The sequence below is a fragment of the Rattus norvegicus genome, chromosome 3 (genome assembly GCF_021556685.1).
Source record: "Rattus norvegicus strain SHRSP/BbbUtx chromosome 3, alternate assembly SHRSP_T2T, whole genome shotgun sequence".
Lineage (NCBI taxonomy): Eukaryota > Metazoa > Chordata > Mammalia > Rodentia > Muridae > Rattus > Rattus norvegicus.
In genome coordinates, this window is record NC_141536.1 from 161,641,507 (window position 1) to 161,652,498 (window position 10,992).

At 48.9% G+C, this 10,992-nt stretch overlaps 1 long non-coding RNA gene and 1 pseudogene across 4 annotated transcripts; one reads left to right on the forward strand and one right to left on the reverse strand.

Annotated features, from left to right (window-relative positions):
- On the reverse strand, nucleotides 397-1,278 carry Uchl3-ps1 (ubiquitin C-terminal hydrolase L3, pseudogene 1; annotated as a pseudogene).
- LOC134486501 (uncharacterized) lies at nucleotides 4,822-9,895 on the forward strand. 4 transcript variants are annotated; one of them, XR_015684049.1, is made up of 5 exons: nucleotides 4,822-5,033; nucleotides 5,236-5,372; nucleotides 6,914-7,542; nucleotides 8,406-8,464; nucleotides 8,840-9,889. It is a non-coding gene; the product is annotated as an uncharacterized LOC134486501 (long non-coding RNA). The 4 variants fall into 4 exon arrangements; XR_015684048.1 differs by having other exon boundaries at nucleotides 6,914-7,026; nucleotides 8,840-9,419; XR_015684050.1 differs by lacking the exon at nucleotides 5,236-5,372 and having other exon boundaries at nucleotides 6,914-7,026; nucleotides 8,840-9,895.
- Nucleotides 9,896-10,992: the final 1,097 nt, after the last annotated feature.

Sequence of the window (10,992 nt, forward strand, 5' to 3'; positions counted from 1 at the left end):
AGCTCTTAGCTGCTGCTCTAGCACCACCCTGCTCACAGACCTGGCTGCCGCTACGTTCCCTGCTGAGAAGAAGGCCTGAGAAGGCCGTGGGCTGTAAACCTCCGGAGACCCTAATTAAATGCTGACTTTTAAACCTTGCTTTCGTCAGGGTGTTCTGTCACGGCAATGGAAAAGGAACTGAGACAGTTGGGAAACCCTGCAGAGTGGTTACCTGAGGCCCACTGTAGATTCTGTGTAAGCAGACGAATCAGCTTCCACAACAGTCGTGTGTGGGGCCTCACGAACTGTGTCATGGCAGACAGCCGTGCTCCCTCCACGAAGCCCTCAGGTCACCTGGCAGTGACTGTGCCTTGTTCTCTCTCTGGTGGGATTTCTTTTTTTTTTTTTTTTTTTTTTTACAGGTAAAGTCAAAGTTTATTCACATAAAGTTTAATTAGTCAAGTTAATGAAAATATTAAAAATTTTGAGTTAGTTATGGCATCAGAAATTTAACTTTTGTTGCAAATAATACAGTATTTGGTGTTTCTGTCAAGATGCTATGCTGCTGAGAGAGCAATTGCATTAAATCTTAACTCATCAGGGTCGCGCTCCATGAACTTCTTGCAGACTTCTATGGCATCCTCTAACAATGTCTCATCACTAGTTTTCCCATGGTTAATTGGAAACGGTTTCCGTCCATCTAATTCATAGAGATGCCCATCTACATGAACTAACGCAATAAAATGAAGATCTACTTTTTCATCTATACTTGGTGCCTCAGTCTGACCTTCATGTGCACTGGTTTCATGAGTAACTCGAATAGCGTCATAGTTCTCCAGGTGTCTGGCTCTTTCTTCAGGGCTCATTGCTACAGACTCCTCCAGGAACTTTTTCAATGCTGACCCTGACTCAAAGTGCATCTTGTCTTTGTTGTTCGCGATGGCGTGGATTAGTCCAATGGTTCCACAGGCGTTGCTGATGGTTTGTTTCATAAAATACACTGATGACGTAACATCTTGTCCTTGGGATTTTATTTTCTCTTCCTCTTCTGTTCTGAAGACTTCATACTTCTCTGTGATAGGGAAGAGGAGTAACACGGCGCACACTGGTCTCGGAACCATGCTGAGAAGTTCAGGCTCCATCCCGTACACGTCCACAAACTGCCAGTTAGGATGCAGGCCTAGTTGCTTGAGAAACTGGTTGGTGACCTCAGGGTTGGCCTCCAGCGGCAGCCAGCGCTGACCCTCCATGACTGCTCAGCCGGCCGCGCTCCAGCTCTGACAGCAGCCGCCGCCGCCATCTGGTGGGATTTCTTAATCTTTTCTTCCACTCAAGCCACTTTTTTTTTTTTTTTTAATGTGCGTTTGTGTTTTGCTGGCATGTGCTTCTGTGTGAGGGTGTCAGAAGCCCTGGAACTGGAGTTACAGACGGTTGCGAGCTGCCATGCGGGTGCTGGGAACTGATCCTGGCTCCTTTGGAAGAGCTCTTCACCACTGAGCCATCTCTCCAGCCTCTCAAGACATGAGAAATTTTTATACGATTGGGATTATGTAAATATACAAATAGGTATACACCATAGAGGTTTTTTTTTTAATTATTTATTCATTATATATAAGTACACTGTAGCTGTCTTCAGACACACCAGAAGAGGGCATCGGATCTCTTACAGATGGTCATGAGCCACCATGTGGTTGCTGGGATTTGAACTCAGGACCTCTGGAAGAGCAGTCAGTGCTCTTAACCGCTGAGTTATCTCTCCAGCCCCCCATAGAGGTTTATGTTAAGGTAATTCTTTTGGTATTTATATAATTTTGCACCCCTCCCCCTTTTTACAGGGTCTATGTAGTCCTGGTTGACCCGAAACTCTCTATGTAGACCAGGCCTGCCCCTGCCTTCACAAGTGCTGGGATTAAAGGCAGACACCACCGCTCCACCCAGTTACTGCTTAGTTTCTGTAGAAATGTCGATCTCCATGTCCACCTTAGTTCTGAGTCTCTAGCTGGGACCTGTGACTTACTGAGTGGGCTAGACCGGCTGGCCATCCAGCCCCGGGGAGATCCAGTCAGTGCTGGGATTACAAGCGCCGAACAAGATCAGCTTTGTACGTGCGTGCTGGGGTCAGTCACAGCCTCATGCTTGCTAGAAACTACACACTGACTGAGCTGTCTCTCCAGGTCCAGGTGAGTCTTGTCGTGGGACAACAGAGGCTCAAGAGGATATGGTCAAGATGGGGCTCACCTGTCCAGTCCTGGTATGCCCAGGGAAAGACCTCCCCCAGGCCCTAACCCCAGTCCTGCAGATAGCCCAGGCTGTACTCTGTATGTGCCGTCTCCCTCCATTCATCTAATCTTCGTTCGTTGGTTCAACAACTCTTCAGTTGCGTCTGTCCCTGCCCTCCTCGTCGAGACTGATACGGTGGTGACTACAGACTCATCAACTGGTAGGCCTCTTAGGGTGTGGATCGGGCACCATGGTGGAGTTTTAGATCGAATCTTAGATCTCCCTCAAAAGACCTACGAAGTTAGTGGTAGACGGCAAAACCTTCAGAATGTGGGGTCCTCGTCTGCTCATGGTGTCTCATGCCTTCAGTTCCTGCACTCTGGAGGCAGAGCCAGGATGATCTCTGTGAGTTCAAGGCCAGCCTAGTCTGTATAGCAAGTTCTAGGCCAGCCAGGGCTACTCGGCGAATAGGGTACGCCTGGGCTGGAGAGACGGCTCGGCAGTTAAGAGCACTGACTGCTCTTCCAGAGGTCCTGAGTTCAAATCCCAGCAACCACATGATGGTTCACGACCATCTGTGATGGGATCTGATGCCCTCTTCTGGTGTGTCTGAAGATAACAAGATACATAAAATAAATAATCTTTTAAAAAATATAGGTGTGCCCTTGAAGGGATGTGGGCCCCACCCCCTTTCTCTTCCTTTCTTGGGAGGCAGGGAGACCAGGATCTTAGTTGGCTCAGGCTGGCCTCAAACTCACTATGATTCTCCTGCCTCTACCTCCCCAGTGCTGTGTGCATCACCACGCCCGATTTTATGAGGTGTTAGGGGTCAAACCCAGTGTATCCTGAATGATATAGGCAAGCGCTCTACCAAGTTGCCCACATTCCCGGCCCCGATTTTACTATTAAAGATGAAAGCTAGTTTACACATTAACGAGATTAATGTTTGTCTAATACAGTGCAGAGACTGGAATGAGCGAACGGACGAGGGAAACACAGGAAGCAAGTTCAGACTGAGTCACCTGGGGTGGGGGCGGGGGCTCTCCCTAGGCGACCCAGGGTGGAGCGGGTGGGCCCATCCTCACCACATCCTGAGCCTTTGCTGTCAGAAGGCTCCCAGGAGCTTGGAGAGATGTCTCAGTCGGTAGTACCGTGATTGCCTTGCAAGCGTGAATCGTGAATTTCACCCCCAGGACTAATGTTAAAAGCTTGCAATGCACCACCGTGGAGGAGGCAGAGACAGTTCAAGGGCAATAGACACTCTTGTAGAGGACCCAGGTTCAGTTCCCAGCCCTGGCTGTCCCAGAATTCACTCTGCACACCAGGCAGGCAGAGATCACCTGTTGCTGCCTCCCAAGTGCTGGGGCTGAAGTTGCGTGCCACCACTATAGAAAAACCTTTAAAAACAATAACTGTGTGAACAGTTTAAAAAGATCCAACCAAGCAAAGGTGGACGGCACATGAAGAGACACATGAGGTTGACCCCCGGTCTCCTCCATGTGCTCCCAGACACCCAGACAAATAAGAGGGTGACGGATGCTCAGGCCTGCCAGTCACCTCCAACAATGATGGCAGTTATTAGTCTGTTGTTCATTATCTACTCAGCCACTGTCCCTGCAGACGGGTGGCACTGGCTTCCCACTTTCTAAGCAGTCCTTGGTTGTGTCATTTTATTTATAAAATAAACATATTTTCTTTATTTTTATTTATTTATTTATTTTTGGTTCTTTTTTTCGGAGTTGGGGACCGAACCTAGGGCCTTGCGCTTCCTAGGCAAGCGCTCTACCACTGAGCTAAATCCCCAACCCTCTTTATGTTTTTTTTAAACGTAAGTACGTACATGCATGTGTATGTGCCTGCATGCGTGCATGTGTGTAATTTATATGACTACACTGTCATTGTCTTCAGACACACCAGAAGAGGGCATCGGATCCCATCACAGATGATTGTGAGCCACCATGTGGTTGCTGGGAATTGAACTCAGGACCTCTGGAAGAGCAGTCAGTGCTCTTAACCACTGAGCCATCTCTCCAGCCCCTCTTTCTATCTTTTGTCTACGTTGGCTTTGAACTCCGTATGTAGTCGAGGATGACCTTGAACCCCTGCCTCCACGTTCCGAGATTACAGGCCTGGCCACAACACTTGGTTCATGGTTTTGTGCTAGGCAAGCGCTCTGTCAGCTTGCTAGTGTGTAGCCCAGGCTGTCCTCAAACCCGTGATTCTCCTGCCTCCCATTCTCCAGCATTTGCCTCCTGGGCTTCGATACACGCTACTGGTTTTTGTTTTTTTCATTTTAAGAAATGAATTGAAGGTAAGTCTCTCAGCCTGACCCTGGGGTGCTGTCCAGATCTGGGAGTTAAGGCGAGAATCTGATCATCTGGGAAGGCAGCTTCTGTTACCTGCACTTGCCACTTAGGCCGGCCATGGTTGGTCACTCCACAGTGTAGTGCTGTCCAGATAGGCCAGGCTGCGGAAGAGAGTGGGACACATTGTCTGCATTCCTGAGGTCCCCTCACCATCCTCCCACTGCGTGCGGCTTCCACCCTAGACCTGTCTGGTATTTTTAGCTTCCAGAGCGGCACCCTGCACAGCCCCGAACACTGACCAAATTTAGAAATCTCAAGAGTCTCAGCTGGAAGGCGCGATGGATGAATGGGCGCTGGTGACTGGGCTGCCGCTGACAGGACTCTGCTGATGGTGGGGAGGCCTGGAGGTCCTGAGCAGCCAGAGAGAATCGAGACAAGGTCACCCCTGTGCTCCCCCAGCCCTGGGAACAGCAAAGCTCACACGATATGCGTGTGCATCAGAACCTGGCAGGGTTAGAGATCTGAGAGGTGACCAGACAGGGATGGGGCGAGGATGAGGCGGTGTGGGGTGGATGGGAGGACATGCCACATGCATGTTTGCTTGCCAAAGTTAGCGTGTATTTCATCTGAATTTAGGAAACTGGGGACGGGAAACGATTGATATTCCAAGTCCAGAGACTAATTCATTAATAATTCTCTCCCCACCTCTCTTTCTCTCTGTTCTGGATAGATAACAGACACCTTATCTGACTACATAGTTCCTTTCCATCTGGTTCTCCACGTCGTCAACATTCACAGACACGCTGAATATTGAACGGCACAGCCCCCAGTTAGGGAAAGGACTTTACTCCGCCAAGAGCTTCAAAGGTCAAGGAGCCTCCAGGGAAGACCTAGGCCCCTCCCATTGCTTACTGGTTCTGGTTCTTATGGTCGCTGATGCTGGGGACGGGCTAAGCTAAGCAGGCACACTTTACCGTTGAGCTGTCCACACTCCCAGCCCCACTTTTCATAGTCCGGGCCTTAGAATATAATCACAGTTTGAGAAATCTTCATCCCGTGTGGATTGTTCTGCATGCTTATAGCCATTAACGAGAAATGACAAGCACAGCAGGCTACCCTCTAAGCCCAGGCTGCCCCTAAGAGAACTATTTTATTTTTGTTTTATGTGTGTGTCTTTCTTTTCCTTTCTTTTCTTTTCTTTTCTTTTCTTTTTTTTCGGAGCTGGGGACAGAACCCAGGGCCTTGTGCTTGCTAGGCAAGCACTCTACCACTGAGCCAAATCCCCAACCCCTTATGTGTGTGTCTTACTCGCCCTGATGTCTAGTCACTACACGGGTGCCTGGTGCTCGTGGAAGTCAGAGGAGGGCTTCAGATCCCATGGAACTGGGGTTACAGGCAGTTGTGAGCTGCTATGTGGGTGCTGAGAATTGAACTTGGGTCCTCTGCTCTTAACAATGGGGACATCGCTCCAGCCCCAAGGCAGCTATTTCACCAGAGCTGTTTTCATGACGTCTCTTGTTTCAGTTCCTCCTGCCCGCAGGAGACTTTTGTGGCCAGCGCAGTGAGCCCCCTGTTCTGCCCTCTGCCCAGGGTGGAAGTGGAGGCAGGGACACCGTTTGAAACACTAGGTTGTGCAGGGTTTCAGAGATGATCGGTGGTGACCATGTTTGTGACCGCCACGCCTTGGGAATGATGGGGCGGCTGGTGGGAGCATGTTTTGCTAGCAGTTAACAGTGGTCTTAGAGACAACAATGGGACCGCTGATAGGGCCAGTCTCGAGGCCTGTCATGGGCATCGGAAGAGCCGAATGTTTGCCCTGGAGACAAGACCTAGAAAAAAAAAGCCACTGTTCTTACCACTTTCCAAAAGTGAGCCATCACAGCGTAGATGCCCACAGCACCACCTGCCAGGCACAGAGGTTGTCACAATATAAGCATGCTTCCTGTAGCTCGCTCTCTCTGTGTGCCTCTCTGCCTCTCTGCCTCTCTGCCTCTCTGTCTCTCTCTCTCTCCCTGGCTCTCTCTCTCTCCCCCTCTCTGTCTCTCCCTGTCTCTCTCTGTTTCTCTCTCTCTCTCTCTCCCTGTCTCTCTCTCTCCCTCTCTCTGTCTCTCTCCCTCTCTCTGTCTCTCTCCCTGACTCTCTGTCTCTGTCTCTCTCTGTCTGTCTCTCTCTCCCTCTCTCTCTGTCTCTAACTGTCTCTCTCTCCCTCTCTCTCTCCCCCTCTCTCCCTCTTTCCCTCTCTCTCCTGTCTTTGTAGGAGAGAACTGCCATCAACCTAAGTCGAAACCCTCACCACGCAGAGATGACACCCTGTGTGTGCATGGCTCTGTACGTGCGTGAGTGTGGAGGTCGGAGGTTGACACTGAGTGCCTAACCCAACCTCTCCATACCTTATGTTTTCAACACAGGATCTAGTACTGAACCTGGGACCCACAGATTCACCAACAGAGGCAGAGGTGTCCTCCAGTCACCCTGCTGAATCTCCAAGTCTCTAAACTGTCTTAGGAGAAGTCCTTCCCAGGCAAGTCCCCCACCTACCACCTTCACCGGCAAGTTCTCCAAACGTCCTTAAGCTTAGCAGCCATATTCCTGTTTCTCTTTTGCTCTCTCTTTGGGTAAGGCACAAAGTAAGCTTCCAAGATTGAGTTAGGACTTTGTGCACTCCGTATCACCGGGACCAGCGTTTGAGAAGGAGACGGCTGCCCTCTGGCGGCCACTCGGTGCACTGCAGCAGTCTTAGAGCCCAGCGCTGGAATCCTCCGCCCTTCAGCCTGCGTGATCTCGCCTCCAGGATGGGGATTGGAACAGAGTCAACATTCCAGCCAAGCTTTGCTGACTGATCCAAGTCTGTTTATAGGGAGATTCTGACTGCTCTTTAGAGAACTAACAGGCTTGTTTTATTTTTTAAGACAAGGTCTTATACAGTTCAAGTTGGCTTTGAATTCACTATGTATTTATTTCTGTTTTATTGGTTCTTTTTTTTTTTTTTTTTTTTTTTTGGACCTGGGGACCGAACCCAGGGCCTTGCGCTTCCTAGGTAAGCGCTCTACCACTGAGCTAAATCCCCAGCCCCTTATTTCTGTTTTATGTGTGAGTGTTTTGCCTGCATGTATGTCTGTATACAACATCCCTGGTGGCAGGAAGAGGGGTGTCAGATCCCCTGGAACTGGAGTTCCTAACAGTTGTGAGCTGCCGTGTGCCTGCTGGAAACTGGACCTGGGTCCTCTGCATAAGCAGACAGTGCTCTGTAACCACTGAGCAAACTCTCCAGCCTTATTTGTTCTTAAACTGAGAACATTAAACTGCTGGCAAGTACACAGGAGAGTTCCCACTGTGGTACCTCTCCTTTTTTAAAGATTGATTTATTTATTTAATGTGTGTGAATTCACTGTTGCTGTCTTCAGACACAGCAGAAGAGGGCATCAGACCCCATCACAGATGAGTGTGAGCCACCATGTGGTTGCTGGGAATTGAACTCAGGACCTCTGGAAGAGCAGTCGGTGCTCTACCCACTGAGCCATCTCTCCAGCTCCTACGGTACTTCTTTAAAATTACAATTATTTGTGCACACAAACACACACATTCATGTGTGTCGAGGTCTGCACATGGAGCCCAGTGGACAACTTGCAGAATGGTGTTAGTTCTCTCCTGGGATCGAACTTGTCATTGAGACTTGGCAGCAAGCACCTTTACCTGCTGAACCATCTTGCTGGCCCCACGATGGCTAAATACAGAGTTTAGAGACGTTCAGAGAGTCGCATGGTTGGGTAGCCTTCATGGCCATTCTAAAAGTCTTCATACTGAAAAACTGTTCAATGGCTGTTTAGATGCCCCATTAAACACCGTTTCCCTATGCTGGTGCCCCTGCTGACCACCATTCTCCTGTCCTTCCTTCCCCAGGATGCTGACTTCCCGGGAGCTCCCATCACACCACTCAGCAGAGCCCAGTGTTCGCCTAGGTTGGAGCATACTTGCTTTTTCAGGACTTCGTAGTGGGCCCTTGCACGTAGGGACCGCATTCTGTTTTTCTCTTCACCCACGGATGGGATCCTGCTTCAGTGTGGGCGTACGCATCTCTCTCGGAAAGCCCAGTCCAGTTCATTTGGTTGGGAGCGCAGCAGTGAGCTGTGGAACCACGCTGGAATTTAACGTTCTGGGAAAGCACCCATAGTCTTTATAAGGCAAAGCCTAGATGTTTCCACCCACAGAACGCAGGACATCTCTGAATCCCCCGAATCCTCACCACCCTGTGTATGCATGCCTTTGTTCACGCGTGAGTGTGGAGGTCAGAGGTCGACACTGAGTGCCTAACCCAACCTTATATTTCAACTCAGGATCTAGTACTGAACCTGGGACTCACAGAGTCAGCTATGTCAGATCTGCCCCGAGCTACAGATTACAGATGCCTGCTGCTGCACCTTGCCTTCCACTTGGGTACCGGGGAGCCAAGGTCCTCAGACTTGTGCAGCAGATACCTTACCTCCTGAGCCACCTCCACCCTCCTCACTCAAGATATTAAAGCAGATATTAAAGTTAAAAAAAACCCTGTAAACCTGTGTGTGTGAGTGTGTATGTGTACACGTGTGTGGTGTGTATGAATGTGTGTATGAGTGCATGTGTGTGGCATGTATGAGTGTGTGTGACTGCAAGTGTGTAGTGTGTATGAATATGTGTGTGAGTACACATGTATGAATGTGTGTGAGTGCATGTATGTCGTGTGTAGGAATGTTTATGGGAGGGGCTGGAGAGATGCTCAGAGGTTAAGAGCACTGACTGCTCTTCCAGAGGTCCTGAGTTCAAATCCCAGCAACCACATGATGACTCACAACTATCTGTCATGGGATCTGATGCCCTCTTCTGGTGTGTCTGAAGATGGCCACAGCGTACTTATGTACATAAAATAAATAAATCTTTAAAACAAATGAATGTGTATGTGAGTGCATATGTGTGTATGAGTGTGTGTGTGTGTCTCTGTGTGTGTGTGTAACACCACCATGAACTTATCAGAAGTTCATTATTTTCTTTCACAATGTGGGTTGTGGGGATTGAACTCAGGTTGTCTGGCTTGCCAGGAGAGCCTTCACTCACTGAGCCATCTTACCGGCCCAACAAGGCACTAAAAACAAAGGGTTTGTTTTGTTTTGTTTTATTGTTTTGCTTTGTTTTTGTTTTGTAATAGCTGGTTGTGATAGCACACATTTTTAATCTTGGCACTCAGGAAGCAGAGGCAGGTGGATCTCTTGAGTTTGAGGCTAACCTGGTGTACAGAGTGAGTTCCAGCACAGCCAGAGCTACCTAAATCCTGCCTTAAAAAGCAATAATAGTAATGATGATGATGATGATGATGATGTATGACAACAGCAATAATAAATTAAACTGTGTTTATGTGTATGTCTAGGTAGTGGGTTTACATGCAGCTGTGGTACCTGACGCCAGAAGAGGGTGTTGGATCTCCTGGACTTTGAGTTGGTTGTGAGCTGCTCAACACGTGTGCTGGGAACCTAATCAGGGTCCTCTGCAAGAGTGGTTTGTACTCTTAACTGCAGAGCTGTCTTGCCAGCCCCCCAGAACATTTTAAAGACCGTTATTAGCTGGGTTTCTGGTGCAGATGTAAGCGCAGTTACTCAAGGGGCTTAGGATTGACTTCCAGATCTGCCGGGCTACACAGAACGAGGTCTAGAGAACATTCTAGAAAGCAGAAAGTGTGAAGATGGCTCCTGGGTGGTGGTGCCCTGCCCCACATGCCTGAGGCCCTGAGTTTAATCTCTAGGACAGCAAGGATGAAAAACACTACCGTTTGCACGTCGTGAAGACAGGTCTTAAAAACCGTTCCACTTTTCCACTTTATTGAAATATGCGAAAGTTCTCCCAACAGTCAAAAATAAGAAAATATACAGTCAAGTCACAACGGCAACAGATGACAGACCACAGAGTGATCCTCTTTTGTGTCACTCGCGAATGGAATTCATTTTCAGCCGGAGAGAACACAGTAGCCTGTCTGCTGCTCCCGTGCCCACACCACAATGGCTTCCCGCGTGGGATGTTTTCAACACCGACATTTTAATAATTTGAGCTTGGGGCCTATGGGGGATTCAGAGACATGGCCGTGTGTGGCCCACTATGCGAAGATGGGGATTCTGGTTGCCGTAACCAGTCCTGGCTAGTCTCATCTGTACAGTGATACCTCGGGCGCCGAGTGCCAGAGCACTGGTGAGAATTACCGAAAACCCTCAAATTCTTCACAGACACATTTCATTTTCAGATTTCCAGGTCTCTTCTCGCAGCCAATCATTTAAAAAATGTAAATAAAAGACTTTTTTTTTTTTTAGCAAAACAAAAAGGCCAGAAACGGAAATACTGAGAAATCATATATTCTTCTTCTTTGAGAGAGGCAATCTCATGTAGCCCAGGCTGGCCTGGAGTTTGCTATGTAGCTGAGGATGACCTCGAACTCCCCACCCTCCTGTCTCTGCCTTCTGAGTTCTGG